This window comes from Schistocerca serialis, chromosome 8, assembly GCF_023864345.2.
Source record: "Schistocerca serialis cubense isolate TAMUIC-IGC-003099 chromosome 8, iqSchSeri2.2, whole genome shotgun sequence".
NCBI classification, from domain to species: domain Eukaryota; kingdom Metazoa; phylum Arthropoda; class Insecta; order Orthoptera; family Acrididae; genus Schistocerca; species Schistocerca serialis.
This window is the reverse complement of record NC_064645.1, coordinates 246,103,676-246,119,726: the sequence shown is the minus strand read 5'-3', so window position 1 is coordinate 246,119,726 and position 16,051 is coordinate 246,103,676. Positions and strand designations below refer to the sequence as shown.

At 42.4% G+C, this 16,051-nt stretch overlaps 1 protein-coding gene and 1 pseudogene across 1 annotated transcript in view; both read left to right on the top strand.

Annotated features, from left to right (window-relative positions):
* LOC126416951 (uncharacterized) overlaps nucleotides 1-16,051 on the top strand; it is a 521,435-nt gene that overhangs the window by 98,222 nt on the left and 407,162 nt on the right. The gene's annotated exons all lie outside the window — the stretch shown is intronic.
* On the top strand, nucleotides 9,774-9,891 carry LOC126417869 (5S ribosomal RNA; annotated as a pseudogene).

Here is a 16,051-nt window from a genome sequence, read left to right as displayed (position 1 = left end):
CCAGAATTCACTCTAATACAAGAACACAAGCCAGATGCTTTGTTGACTGAACCTGTAGTGACGCATTATTTCAGACACACAATTAATAAAAGAACATTGTAGTTTTTACCTTCATATATATTGACGAAATGCACACAATAACATCTGCTATCTCTCCCATCAAATAACTGCATAAAACATGGAACAACACTCTTTACTACAACATCTTACTCCGACTTCACGACAAGCAGTGCCCTCTAGCACATCTCGGCACGAACTCTTAACACACACTGTCCTCTACGAGCTCTCTACTAGCACTGACTTCTACGATCTCTTAACACGCACTGTGGAGGCGGCTTAATAGTACTCTTTGACGCACTCTCTGGCGCAGTGGCACAGTGTAGCCACCTTTCAACATTTCATCAATTTCTTCATCATCTGCAGAGCTAGTTGGCATATAAACTTGTACTACTGTAGCAGGCATGGGCTTCGTGTCTATCTTGGCCACAATAATGCGTTCACTTTGCTGTTTGTAGTAGCTTACCCGCACTCCTTTTTTTTATTCATTATTAAACCTACTCCTGTATTACCCCTATTTGATTTTGTATTTATAACCCTGTATTCACCTGACCAAAAGTCTTGTTCCTCCTGACACCGAACTTCACTAATTCCCACTATATCTAACTTTAACCTATCCATTTCCCTTTTTAAATTTTCTAACCTACCTGCCCGATTAAGGGATCTGACATTCCACGCTCCGATCCGTAGAACGCCAGTTTTCTTTCTCCTGATAACGACGTCCTCTTGAGTAGTCCCCGCCCGGAGATGCGAATGGGGGACTATTTTATCTCCGGAATATTTTACCCTAGAGGATGCCATCATCATTTAATCATACAGTGAAGCTTCATGCCCTCGGGAAAAATTTCGGCTGTAGTTTCTCGTTGCTTTCAGCCGTTCGCAGTACTAGAACAGCAAGGCCATTTTGGTTAGTGTTACAAGGCCAGATCAGTCAATCATCCAGACTGTCACCCCTGCAACTACTGAAAAGGCTGCTGCCCCTCTTCAGGAACCACACATTTGTCTCTCCTCTCAACAGAGACCCCTCTGTTGTGGTTGCAGCTATGGTACGGCTATCTGTATCGTTGAGGCACGCAAGCCTCCAACGGCGAGGTCCATGGTTCATGGGGGGGAGGGGGGGGGGACTAGTTGGATATGTTCACATTAACTTCAGTAGTAGGGGAGAGTGTTGTACCATGGAACATTTTTCAAAATATCACTTCTAGCTAGCCCTGTAATAGGCGCTTAATATGTTTTTGTATTCCATTTTTAAATGATGGCATTAATTTTTGTGTGCTGCTATGGAAGTGTAAGGTTTCTTCTAGACTGAAAAAAAAAAGTTTCAGGGTATATCATGGAACAAATTCTTTATTCAAATTTAAAAGCGTTGCTATGGAGAAAATCTTGTCAATACTGTTTTTAATAGTTAATCTGTTATATTATTACCCTACTACACACCAGTCAGTAATCAGTGCCTGAAATCAAGTTAAGCAGTAGTATTATCCAAAACCATTTACTACTTAAGTACGAAGGGCATTCAATAAGTAATGCACCACATTTTTTCTCGTGCCTTTTCTGTTCAAGAAATGAGGAATTTGTTGTGGTACATCGTGCTATATTCCCGCTTCAGCCCGTACAGTTTGATGCAGTTCCAATAGGTGGCGACCTTCAAAACATCGTCTGAACGGAGGTGCGTTCCAAGCAGAGAACTATCATTGAGTTTCTTATGCGCAAAACGAGATCATCGCAGATTTTCATAGGCACTTGCAGAATGTCTTCAGAGACCCGGCAGTGAACAAAAGCATGCTGAGTCGTTGGGTGAGGCGTCTGTCATAATGACAACGAGGTCGTGCTAACCTGTCCGTCTTCTGCGTGCCGTCTGGCCGCACACAGCTGTGACTCCTGCCATGTTGAAACTTGTAGACACCCTCATTTGAGGTGATCGAAGGATCGCAGTCAAACACCTCTTCTCACAGTTGGAGACACTGGTTATTCTGTTTGATATCCTCTCTGAATTGTTTTGTGCTACCCTCAGGAAATTGGAGAAACAATTTCAACATGTTCGCCACCACAAAAATGCAAACAAACTTCTCCTTTTCCATGCCAACCAAAGGCCTCACAAAAGTCTGCACACCTGAGAGGAGCTCAGAAAACTTCATTGGACTGTTATTCCTCATCCACCCTACAGCTGGGATCTCACAACTTCCGACTTTCATCTGTTTGGTCCGATGAAGGGTGAACTCCGTGGGAAGCAATATATGTATGGTGGGGAGGTTATTGAAGCTTCTGCTTCTTTAGACTTTAGCTCTAATGTCGACCACTGGAGTGGGACCATGTGTAGATACAGGCCCTCCAGTAAGGTGGCGTAAGGTCGTGGCATTGAACGGAGATTATATTGAAAAGTAAAGTTTTCTAGCCAAAAGAGTGGGGAATATATGGTGTACTGGAATCCTGATTAGAACCAACTTGCTTTCGGAAAAAAGCGTTGCATTACTTATTGAATGCCTCTCATACATTTTTAAATAGCATCCATTGAAAATACAAGTTTCCATTCTCAAGACATTCAAAATTTCTAGGACATCAAAGAAACTCAGTTAATTTCCATTTATCACACATTCAGTTGTCGAACACCTTCTTCCTTTTCAAAGCACAAATTGGTGCGCTACTGCTGTTCAGAAAGTTATGAACCTCTTCTTTCACCTCATCGTCAGAGCTGGATCGCTTTCCGGCCAAATGTTCTTTTAACCTATGGAACAGGTGATAGTCATTGAGTGCCAAGTCAGGACTATAGGGTGGGTGGGTAATTATGTTCCACTGAAATTGTTGCAGGAGAGCAACGGTTCGCCGAGCGATGTGTGGGCGAGCGTTGTCATGCAGAATGTGTGCGCCCTTGCTCACATTCCTCTTCTCCGGTTCTGAATTGCCCGTTTGAGTTTTTTTCAGAGTCTCACAGTACCTGCCAGCGTTAATTGTGGTCCCAGTGGGCATAAAGTCGACCAACAATACCCCTTTCCGATCCCAAAAAACGGTTGTCATGACTTTACCGGAAGATTGTGTTTGTTTGAATTTCCGCGGCTTTGGCGAAGAAGGATGCCGCCACTGGCGTGATTGTTGCTTGGCCTCAGGTGTAAAGTGGTATGCCCAGGTTTCGTCGTCCATGGCAATTGAGTCCAGAAAGTTGTCCTTTTCGGCTGCAAGGCGGTGAAGAAATGCGTGGAAAGCATCAACCCGTTGCCGCATGTGGTACTCAGTCAGCATGCGTGGCACCCATCTTGTGCACACCTTCCGGTAGTTCAATGTTTCCGTTAAAATTCTGTGAGCGGTGCTTCGGGAAATCTCAGGAACCAACCTGCAGAGATCATCCAGGGTGATCCGCCGATCTTCACGCATGCTTTGCTCAACCCTCAACACTGTCTCCTCAGAAATTGACGGTATCCAGCTCCTTTGTTCGTTGTGAATTTCGGTCCAACCAGCTGCAAACTCACTACACCACTTACGAACATTTTTGACATCCATACATGACTCACCATACACTTCCGTCAATTGGCGATGGATTACAATCGGCGCAGTGACCTTTGCGTTCAAAAACTGAATAACTACGCGCAATTCGCACTTGGCGGTGACATCCAACGGGAGCTCCATTCTCAACGGCTGCCAAGCCAAGACTGAGCGCCTCAGCGCTGCGTGCGCATGTTTACACAGAGCGCGTGAAGCACTCTTCATAACAGTGTGACCAACTGCCACACAAACAGAGATCTGTACTTATAAAAAAATAGGAGACCTTACTTTTGGGATTACCCTCGTAAGTAGTGGGGTAATGGTCATTCTACTTCACATTGAGGGTTGTCTACATCAGGGGCAACCATAAATTCAGGGACAGACTTGATAGATTTTATAACCCACTCCCCTTCCCTTAACCTATTGTTATGCCAATTGACTTATTACCCCCTGGTGGTTGATTTATGATCCCCTGGGCATAATCTATCCATCTGAGAAACCCCTGACCCCTCCTCCTTCCCCTACTCCTACTCCATCTGGAAATCCCCAACTGTCCCCCTTCCTCCTCACTGAAAAAAAGCACACTTCAATGTAAAATTAATTGACTCATTAATTAAATAAATAAATTAACTAACCACTTTCCCTCTGAGAAATCCCCTAGCACTCCTCTCTCCAATTCCACCCTTCCCTTCTGACATCTGTAAATTGGCGGGACAATTGCTCAGTCTGTGGAGCTGTTAGTGTGGAAGAATATATAGTTTACTTTTGGAAAATACAGATATTGTCTTGTTGGCAAATTTTCATGTGTGTACTCGCCTTCACATGTTGCAATAGACTGAGCTTGTGTACAGTGCCACCACTGGAGGACGTCTGACCCTCACCCCTCCCTCCTCCTCTCCACACCTCCCAGAAAAAAATGGAGAGAAAAAGATATAGTCTGTGCTGAAGAGGAATGATCTCATGACAAGAAATTCTAAAGATATCAATAATATATTGTTGCATATTCTTAACTTAATCAGTTGGGTAGAGCTAATGCTTGAGCCCTGCTAGCCCTACTTCTCATGGTGTCGTAACTGCAAGTATCAAGGACTGGAATTAAATGCTGTATATTAGCCACACCTGCGTGTGTATCGGCTGTCTGGGCACTGCCACAGAGGTCAAAAACCACCCAATGTCCTACTTAGAGATCACAACACTAAATAACACTGACCACAGACCACATGTCAGCCTCCTTTGCTTTCGTAGCCCAAACAAAGCATCAATTGGAGGCATTCTGTTGATCAGGAAATTACAGACTCTGTCCCTCTGTCTCTCTCAAGAGTCTACTTTCTGTTTCTGTGTGTGAACCAACGTATCCAAACATGTAAATGGAGGTTTTCATCTCGCCTCAGAATACTGTGATTCTATTGGCTAATTCTGGCAACAAAGAGAGAGCTGACATGATTTTTATATCAGAATAGAGGGAAGTAGCCCATTGCGTTACCCAATAAAATTAATTGTTTAAGGATCTGCAGGAGTCAAACAGATCGCTTCAAGCACTCACCACTACCTTACGATGATATTTCATCATAATTTGAGAATCAAACACAAATATTTTGCAAATTAAGTAATGTAATTTCAGCCATAAATAGATCGTAGTGCTAGCTATATTCAAGATTTTGTATGCACCGACATTTGACAATACAAGCACCCTCCTCCACCACACTGCATCGTCGCATAGGTGACAGTCAGGAGAGCCCCCGCATCATTGGCCATGTCAGTAGCTGCATGCCAATCCCCTGGCGTCTTCAAGCCATCCCTACCGAACGCTCAGAGGTGAGAGAGACTGTCACCAAGTAGTCAACCGAGCAATTTAATGGGGGGAATAATCGTGCAGTGCAAACAACTATCATATTTAATCTTCTCGTGCTCAGACGAACGACAACGATAAACCACGAGACATTGTAGGAAGGCAAAGATTATATTTTACCAATGGACATAGCTTGAGTAAAGAAACGGTTTGTTGAAAATATACCAAAAACAATAAATACGAATAAATACTGAGGATATAGGATCCTGAGAAGCTACACTATGTGATCAAAAGTATCCGGACACCTACAAAAACATACGTATTTCATATTAGGTGCATTGCGCTGCCACCTACTGCCAGGTACTCCATATCAGTGACACGTACTGCACAAAGGCGTACAGTCCGACCTTGTCTGTTGACTTACAGAGGCCGCCGACAGTTGAAGAGGGTCGTATTTTGTAATAGGCAGACATCTATCCAGATCATCACACAGGAATTCCAAACTGCATCAGGATTCACTGCAAGTACTATGACAAGAAAACTTGGATCTCATGGTCGAGCGGCTGCTCATAAGCCACACATCATGCCGGTAAATGCCAAACTACGCCTCGCTTGGTTTAAGGAGCGTAAACATTGTGTTGTGACTTGGCAAGACAGCCAAGCCACTAGGAGGTAGCCGAAAGGCGCGCGTTTAAACTCACGCTTGCTGGCGTGAGGTCTGGAACAGTTAAAGGAGTTGAGACTAGTAAAATAAGTACGTAGCTTCTGGAATACTTAACTTTAATCCATAATTGGTGAACATCGGTCTGACGGTACATGCATCACAAGATTAATAGCAAATGATAATGGCGCCTTGCTAGGTCGTAGCAAATGACGTAGCTGAAGGCTATGCTAACTATCGTCTCGGCAAATGAGAGCGTAATTTGTCAGTGAACCATTGCTAGCAAAGTCGGCTGTACAACTGGGGCGAGTGCTAGGACGTCTCTCTAGACCTGCCGTGTGGCGGCTCTCGGTCTGCAATCACTGATAGTGGCGACACGCGGGTCCGACGTATACTGCCGGACCGCGGCCGATTTAAAGGCTACCACCTAGCAAGTGTGGTGTCTGGCGGTGACACTACACATTGGACGATTGAACAGTGGTAAAACGTTGTGTGGAGAGACGAATCGCGGTACACAATGTGGCGATCCGATGGCAGGGTGTGGGTATGGCGAATGTCTGGTGAACGTCATGTGCCAGCGTGTGTAGTGCCAACAGTAAAATTCGGAGTCGGTGGTGTTATGGTGTGGTCGTGCTTTTCATGGAGGGGCCTTGCACCCCTTGTTGTTTTGCATGGCACTGTCACAGCACAGGTCTACATGGATGTTTTAAGCACCTTCTTGCTTCCCACTGTTGAAGAAGAATTCGGGCATGACGAGTGCACCTTTCAATACGATCGAGCACCTTTTCATAATGCACTGCCTGTGGCGGAGTGGTTACACGACAATAACATCCTTGTATTGGCCTGGCCTGAATCCTATAGAACACCTTTGGGATGTTCTGGAACGGCGACTTTGCCAGGCCTCACCGACCGACGTCGATACCTCTCCTCAGTGCAGCACTCTGTATCCGGATACTTCTGATCACACAGTGTATCAATAAATGCTGATCGTCTCTGTACGTGCTTCTGTGCCATTGCTGACGTAAACACACATAGGGTTTCTGAATATCTGATGATGTACATAGGAAAAAAATCTATTAAATATTAATTACCCAACAGAATAAGACAGTTGTATGAGTAGGTGAATCACGACGAACAGTTTACAACTCATGGAAGAAATTGTAGAAGAGTCCAATCAATTCCTATCAAAGTCAGACCTGTCTATCTATTTTGGGGGAGATTTTCAGCCGGCCGCTGTGGCCGAGCGGTTGTAGGCGCTTCAGTCCGGAACCGCGCTGCTGCTACAGTCGCAGGTTCGAATCCTGTCTCGGGCGTGGATGTGTGTGATGTCCTTAGGTTAGTTAGATTTAATTAGTTCAAAGTCTATGGGACTGATGACCTCAGATGTTAAGTTCCATAGTGCTTAGAGCCATTTGAACCATTTTTGGAGATTTTCACTCATTTTCAAGAAAATCTGTACAAACAGTTCTTGAGAAACAACGTGCTGATTCAGTGTATGTTAGTATACTGAAGAATAGATAAATCATACTGCATATTCCATAAGATTTCAACAGGGTAGTGAAAAAACCAAATTTGAGATAGAAGTTGTGTAAGGAGATTCCCTTGTTACTAAAACTATCCTCACCAGTCCTAAAGGAAGTTTTGCTACTGTTAAACTGAAAAAAATAAAATAAAATATGTGCCCAGCACAGATCCCGGGACGTACTACGACACACAGCTTATTATCAGGAATCATCAGCTCTAATGTGGTTCAACGTCGGTAAAAAACTACTGAAGAATTACGCACAAGTGTGGAGAAAAGGTCTTCGAAGCATAACTCCTGATACGCCCTGCATGATGTCAACGGGGACATGGACACACAGACATCTCCGCGTAAACCATGAAGGTGGACATGCAGATCCACTGAATAAATTGTTTTTATATTTAAATACTCCAATATTCTGTTTCGGTTTAGAGACATGGAGACTTCTCGTCGGACACCCTGTGCGTCGCAGTAGCTATCAGGTGCTCCGTGTGGTGATTTGTGCGTGAAGGACTTCTGCTGTTGGCGGCCTTATGACCCCAAGCGAATCTCGTTTGACGCGCGTGGTTTGCTGGAATTGATGTTCTTGGCGTAACTGCCGTGCGTCAGTGGGCAAACGTCAACTCTGACGTGCTGTGTCGACGTGAGAGGTAAATTACACCTTGTATTGTTACCGTGAAATGTGACTTCTAGCCTCCGTAGGCTCTAATCATATTTCAAACGTTTCTGTTAACAGCACTTCTCAACCTCCCTAATTGTTTCCTCTCGTACGAGTCTTATGGCCACCACCTGCTAATTTCAGTTTCTCAGATTGTGCTGTTCTCTTTCTTTCCCTTGAGCAGTCTTAATACGTTCACTATGATCCTTTTTTCTCTCCACGGTCCACTTTAAACCTGCTTTCATTTTTCTTCCGCTTTTGGAACGTAAGTTCTGCAGTAATTTTATTCTGAGAGTAATATGTCTAACGTTCCATATTCACTCAGATTTTCTCTTTGTAAACCATACTGGATTTCCTGAAACTAATTTGTTGTTCACTGTTTTGACAACCTGCTACCATCCATTCTGTACAAATGGTCGAAGAACCGTGTCTCCTTCTTCCTTTTATATTTTTGTATATTTTAACATCACCTCTCAGTTTCTTTAGGAGATTTTCGTATTAATGCACCCAGAATTTTCCTTATATTGTTCTCGTGAATATTTCTAGCTTATCTAACGCGACTCAATACTGGCCCTACACTCGCATATAGACTTTCGGATTTCAGAACGGTTTTGTATTATGTTAAGGTCGTTAGATAACCTTATTTTGTTGTAAACGTCCTATCTCTGTGATAGTTTATTTTCCATTCTGCGTATCATTTCCTCTATAACGGGTTTCTTAAAACAGTTTCCTTGAATTATTTCTTCCAAATTTGTAAATTTCTCACATTTTCTGTGTAGCGAATCGACGCAACGAAAGTTTTGTTGAATTTTATTGTGTTCTTAACTTTTGTAGGGACACTTAAACGTTAAAAGATGCTATGCATCTCAAGCCAAAGTGAGATATCTACACATTCATATTCTTCGTACTTACGTTGAGTGTTCATTTATTGTGAATGAGTGTGAAACTAACTAAGTGCATGTGTGTGTTCAACCTGTAAAATATATATTATCAGAACGAATTTTCTTTGGATACTACGAGACAGCGCAATGTAAGTACTCAAAACAGAAAACGTTTTGGTTTCATAAACTTTTCGTTACCTGTAAATAAATTTCCGTTATTTTCGCTAGGACCACGACCACAGCATCTAGCTGCATAGATTATGTTCCTTTAACAACTCCATCTAATGATCAGCTCGTATCGGCCTGAAGACTAGTTAATGGTAAAGAAAATAAATCGTACAAAATTTTTTAAAAGTGACTGCTTGCATATTATAATCAAATAAATCACCAATATTAAACGTTAATTGTAATGAGAACCACGACAACTGTGTTAAGATAGATTCATTATGTCGCGACCGGTTTCGTTCAAGGAAAACAGGTGACGCTGCCAACATTCCTGTTACAAGTTCTCGTAGAACTGTGCCGATATCATGACTCACTATTCTTCACAACTCTGTAAGAATTTGATACAGGACTAGTGGCAGTTTCACCTGATTTTCGTTGAACAAACTGATCATGACATAATAAATCTATCTTAACGCAGCTCTGGTGTTACTGTTCTATATTAATTTGAATCGGCCGCGGAGCACAAGGTGATCAGGATTATTCTTAAATGTGTTTTCTTGGTTGCCAATGGCCTTGCCGCAGTGGTAACACCGGTTCCCCTCAGATCACCGAAGTTAAGCGCTGTCAGGCTGGACTAGCACTCGGATGGGTGACCGTCCAGTCTGCCGAGCGCTGTTGGCAAGTGGGGTGCCCTCAGCCCTTGTAAGGCAAACTGAGGAGCTACTTGATTGAGACGTAACAGCTCCGATCTCGGAAACTTACATACGGCTGGGAGAGCGGTGTGTTGACCACATGCCCCTCCATATCCGCATCCAGTGACGCCTATGAGCTGAGAATAACACGGCGGCCGATCAGTACCGTTGGGCCTTTATGGTCTGTACGGGAGGAATTTAGTTTAGGTTTAGTTTGCTTGGTTACCTGCTCCAACAAATTGCCTTCCATCGTCTCGTTTGTTCGACTTTCAGAAAGCATAGCCAAATAATTAGCAAGCACCACTATTTTTATTCAAACAGTGCCACACACAGTGTTAATACACTGCCTGACAAAAAACTGAAGCTGAAGACATAGCCAATGTGCCTCACACGGTATGAAAGGGGCCTCATTTGAGTCTCCATTTGGCCATTTGATCGAATCGTCCAATAAGCAGAATTGCGGGGCATTTGGATGTGACGGTGACCCGACGTTGGGCTGCAGGTGAGCGTACTCATCGTCAAGGTTCCGATCTAACACGCTTGACTACCACAAGGCATGATCGCCGATTTGTGCACCAAGCGCGTCGCAACAACATCTTCACATCTGCACTCCCTGCAACAAGCAAGTAATCCTAACAAACATACGCCGCCGATACAACGTATTACGCTGAGGACGTATTCACCTCATAGCAGAGTTCCCGAAGATCTAAACTGCAGAGAAACATTTAAGGACAAGAGTATTACGGCGAGTAAGAAATGCATTGTAAATACGCCGAAGAGACAAAGAAACTGGTACACCTGCCTAATATCGTGTAGCGCCCCCGCAGGCAAGCAGAACTGTCGCAATACGACATGACATGGACTCGACTAATGTCTGAAGTAGTGCTGGAAGGAGTTGGCATCTTGAAACCTGCAGAGCTGTCCATAAATCCGTATGAGTACGAGGGAATGAAAATCTCTTCTGAACAGCGCGTTGCAGCCTGCTCAATAATGTTTATTTCTGGGGAGTTCGGGGGCCAACGAAAGTGTTTAAACTCAGAGGAGTGTTCCTGGAGCCACTCTGCGGCCATTCTGGACGTGTGGGGTTTCGCGTTGCCTACGTCCGTCAAGTCACAGTGGACATGAAATGATGCAGGTGATCAGACAGGATGCTTAGGCTCGTGTCAGCTTTAGAGTCGTATATATATATATCAGCGGTCCCATATCGCTCCAACTGCACACGCGTCATACCATTTCAGAGCCTCAACTAGCTTGAACAGTCTCCATCTCAGTAAACGTCCATCTGCTCGGTACGATTTGAAACGAGACTCGTCTGACGAGGTAACATATTTCCAGTCATCAGCAGTCCAGTATCGGTGTTTACAGGCCCAGGCGAGGCGTGAAGCTGTGTTGTGCAACCATCAAGGGTGCACGAGTGGACTTCGGCTCCGAAAGCCCATATCGATGATGTTTCGTTGAATGGTTCGCACGCTGTCACTTGTTGATGGCCGAGCACTGAACTCTGCAGCAGTTTCCGGAATGTTTGCACTTCAGTCACGTTGAATGATTCTCTTCAGCCGTCGTTGGTCCCGTTCTTGCAGGATCTTTTTCTGGTCGCAGCGATGACTGAGATTCGATGTTTTACCGGATTCCTGATGCTCACGGTACACTCGTGAAACGGTCGTATGGGAAAATCCCCACTTCATCGCTGCCCCGGAGAAGCTGTGTTCCATCGCTTATGCGCCGACTGTAGCACCACATTCAAATTCACTTAAATCTTGATAACCTGGCATTGTAGCAGAAGCAACCGATCTAACAACTGCGCCAGACATTTGTTGTCTCATATAGGCGTTGCCGACCGCAGCGCCGTATTCTGGCGGTTTATAAGTACATATCTCTGTATTTGAATACGCTTGCCTACACCAGTTTCTTTGGCGCTTCCACCTGAGCTACTTTTTTATACAGGATATTTCAAAAATACTTTTACAAACTTTGGAGGCAGGCTCCTTACACAAAAACGAGAAAAAATTGTGTTGTAAAAAGGCCTCTAAAATCTATACTTTAACAGATATGGGCACATGTTCGATAAAGTATGCACTTTAGAGTCCATGTTTTCTAGGTTTTTCTTTTGTTTTTGTCCAAGAAACCTGACCTCAAAATACGTAAAAGTATTTTTGAAACAACTTGTCTACTTTCTGTTTATTGTCCGCAGCTCGTGGTCTCGCGGTTGCGTTCTCGCTTCCAGAGCACGGGCTCCCGGATTCGACTCCCGGCGGGGTGAGGGATTTTCACCTGTCTCGAGATGTTTGGGTGTATGTGTTGTCCTCCTCATTTCATCATCATTCATTAAAGTGGCGAGACTGGACTGAGCAAAGGTTGGAATTTGTACGGGCGCTGATAACCGCCCAGTTGAGCGCCCCACAAACCAAACATCATCCTCATCATTTTTCTATTTATTACTACCGCGGCTAAAGGCTATATTAGGGCCAGCGGCAGTCACATCATTGCTTACCTACTGCTCATAGGCTGGCACCTCGTCAGTTTCGCTTAGCTAGTTGGATAATACTTTCACATAACTAATGAAAGGTGAGAAAAGAGGCCATATATTTCTAGGGCCGAAATTGAAACCATTGTCCTATTTGCTGTTTTTCTGTGCATTGCGAGCTTCGAGAGAAATATTTTGTATTATGGTAGCGAATTCTGATTTAAGTAATTTAGTCCTGCACAGTGAAGTCGTCCGTTGATGGCTGCCTCTGATTAATTTCAAAGAGACAGAAAAATATTACAAACGTGACACTGAAATGGCTCCTAAAGGGTCGAAGATTTGTGTGGACGGAATCATCACGAAACTGCAGCAAAAGCCTCCACGTTTCAAAGTAAGTTTTTGAAAACAGCCGCAATTCACTCGTTGTATTTTATTGACCTGTTTCATTCTTCTAATGAAGAAGAGCATCATCAGAATATACGCCGTAAATATGCGAATTGATATAATACAGAAAACCTACACGGACTTTACTTAAAGTACATATTCTACTTCCAGTATGGTGACTTTAATGTTGACTGACAACATTAAAGATTGCATTTAACGTTGGGTGACAGCTCTAAAGATTAAAATGGCTGTACCATAGTACTTAAACTAGGGTGTCCATTTCATTTTCATTGAAAAAGGGGACATTTAAAATAAATTAGAGAAAAACCTGGGACAATGAAGAAAAGAATGGTACATAAATATTGTATTGACTAAATTTAATACACATACAAGTTTACCTTTACAACGTGCACTCAGATGATCCCTAATCACTTTTCACAATTATTCTACCACACTATCACCGTACTTTTCACTTTTATGTACTTTATCAAGAAGTGCATTTTCGTTTGAAATTGTATCATAAAAGTCTGTACACGATACACCATTAAAGTGTGTTTTGACAATGAGCAAGGCCCTCACTGTTCCAACTTTCATTCTGTTTTTTTCATCTGATCACAAAGAGTTCACTAACGAAAACACACGTCCCACAGCAGCATTTGACCCAGGAATTGCCACTCAAAACTCCACCAAATGAATCATGTTTTTCATGTTAATGTTTTTACTTTTGAAATAAGAAATATTTTACACCACGTTGCACTAACTCTTTCTTTGTCGCCTTCTTAACTTTTTATGAAGTTCTGTTCACATGAAAATTCATCGAACAGTTCGTCTCCTCAACAGGAAAATTTAGTATAATACTTTTAACAAAAACACAACAGTCCTGAATATCCTTCCACTGTAGCTGCTCCTTTTCAGTATTAACCCAGTCAAATACTTTAAAAGGTGTGAGAAATGGTAAACACCATTCTTTAATATACTCAATGCAAGAGTCATAGAAGATGTCAGCATAAATATGAAATTGTTCAACAGTAATTTCACCCTCTTCTTCCAGCTTTCTGAGAGTCTCATGTACAAAGGATGTGAGAAATCTTTCAGATTTTCTACATTGTAATTTGCCCAATAACATGTTTATTTATTGATAAACTTCCACGATTGTGATTTCTTGTTTCTCAATATATTTAATTGTTGTGGAGAAAGGTTTTAGCTGGCTAACAAGAAAATGTAGAAGAAAAATAGACACAGGGTTATCAAAGAATTGTTTAAGGATAACAGGACACTTATCAAGGGAAATGAAATATGATTTCAAAGCAGGAAATATCTCTACAATTCTTTCCAATGCTGGTAGCAGAGATAGCCGCCTTGTCTTGCTGTGCCCAAGTACAGTTTTGTATTCAGTTTCAGTAAACTTACTGAATGACTTCAGAGATTCAACCCTTACTGTATATATGTGGAAATGCTCGTAGATTTTGTTTACAATTAATTAGCAGTGGATGGGTAGGCAATCTGAGCCAGTTCGTTAGGAATTGTGCACCACATGTGCTGAACAGCCAACACCTACTATGTTATTCACTGTGTTCTGCTGCAGTTTATAGAACAAATTGTTTTTTCCTTTCCTCTGCTTACCAACAAAATTGGTGTTAGTGTTGTCTGCAGGAACTGCAATCACCTTTATCTCAAGATCATATTTCTTTAAAACCTCCAGCACATAATTCTGAAGTAAATCTGAAGTTTCTCCAGCTAAATTAACAAATTCGAGCACTTTCACCGTGATGCCATTTTCAGGGTGAAACTACCTGATAAGGAGAGGAACCAACTTCAAATCCAGATGATTCGATGTATCAATCATAACAGAAATGAACCGAGCACTTTTCAGTTCATTTAAAACCTGCCGAGCTGCATACCGTGCAATAACATTTGTAATGATTACATTACATTTTGTTTGTCCACATGTGAATTTAGAATTGAAAAGTTTTTTAACAAGTGCTGTAGTACAGTCCATTGACTTAAAGCTATGGTTACGCATTGCACTGTGGTATGCAAACGTAGCTTCTTGTGCTGCCAACTGCCTATCCATTTCTGTTACTGATATTAAGTTTACATAGTAGACACTCACGCATTTATTTGCTCTTTTCGTTTGATCACTCATGCGATGTTTCTTCGTCTTAATGTGATTCACAATGTCCGACCTTCCACCATGACCAATAGCAAATTTTGATCTGCACAACGTACCTTCTACAGTTTCTCCACTACCAGTGATAACAGGAAACTCGCTTTTTATATTTCTGTTAAAATTACCCTTTCGTTTTGGCATAATGAAACTGTGACTGCACAGTGCAAAACATTAACAATGTGTTGACAAAAGCCAAAGAGCAAGTATCAGTGGTGTAGAGTATCTCTGGACCGAAAGGACGGATTCAGTGGATCGATTTAGAAGAGAAGAATCTTCGTTGTTATTCGTAACCTATAGTGCGTTTAAAATGACTTGCGATTTTTGACAGTTTGGTACATATTTAGGGTATGCTGAAAGTCATCACACGCTTCCTAACGTAAATAATTGCACAGTTAATAGCAAGTCAAACAACCAGTAGCGTAAAATACTCTAGGCAAGCGGAATCATAAAAAACGGGACATTTGAGCGTTCCCAAAAAAACTTTCGGGACAGCGGGACATTTTGGTAAAAAACGGGACTGTCCCGGGAAAAACGGGATGAATGGACACCCTAACTTAATCTTACGTTGAAAGTACAGAAGTAAATGATGACACTGACAGCGCCAAAAATGAAATCGACTAAACGACATATTCAAAGGTAATTTACGATTACAGACAACGATATTTACATTTTAACTAGGGCTACGTTTGAATACGACTCGAACTGTTCGGGCAGTTTGTCGCAGTTGGCGAACTATCGGGTTGTGTTCGATCTTTTGATCGGCGTGCCATCTAATGACTTTTGTTAGAACTATCACGACATGTCTTAGCGTATTTAATGCACTATAGATTTTAACAATAAAAAATAACTGTGAAACACTGACTGAAATATCTTGTAGCGTGCAGCTTATGCGTAACGACGGCAACTAATAAATAAATGAAAGACTAAAATCAAGATTCTGTGCTATTCTCGAGCTTTTGCTCCTTCTAGTGAGGCCTGCTGGTACTACTCCACGACAGGTCTTACCGCTGTAGTTGTTCATTCTCGCGACAAAAAATTACAGTCACTTTATTACGATACATTTCGTTCGTTCGGCATTTAGTTTTTGATTAATTGTCTTGATTGCTACATCTGAATGTTGCCATCTTGTGT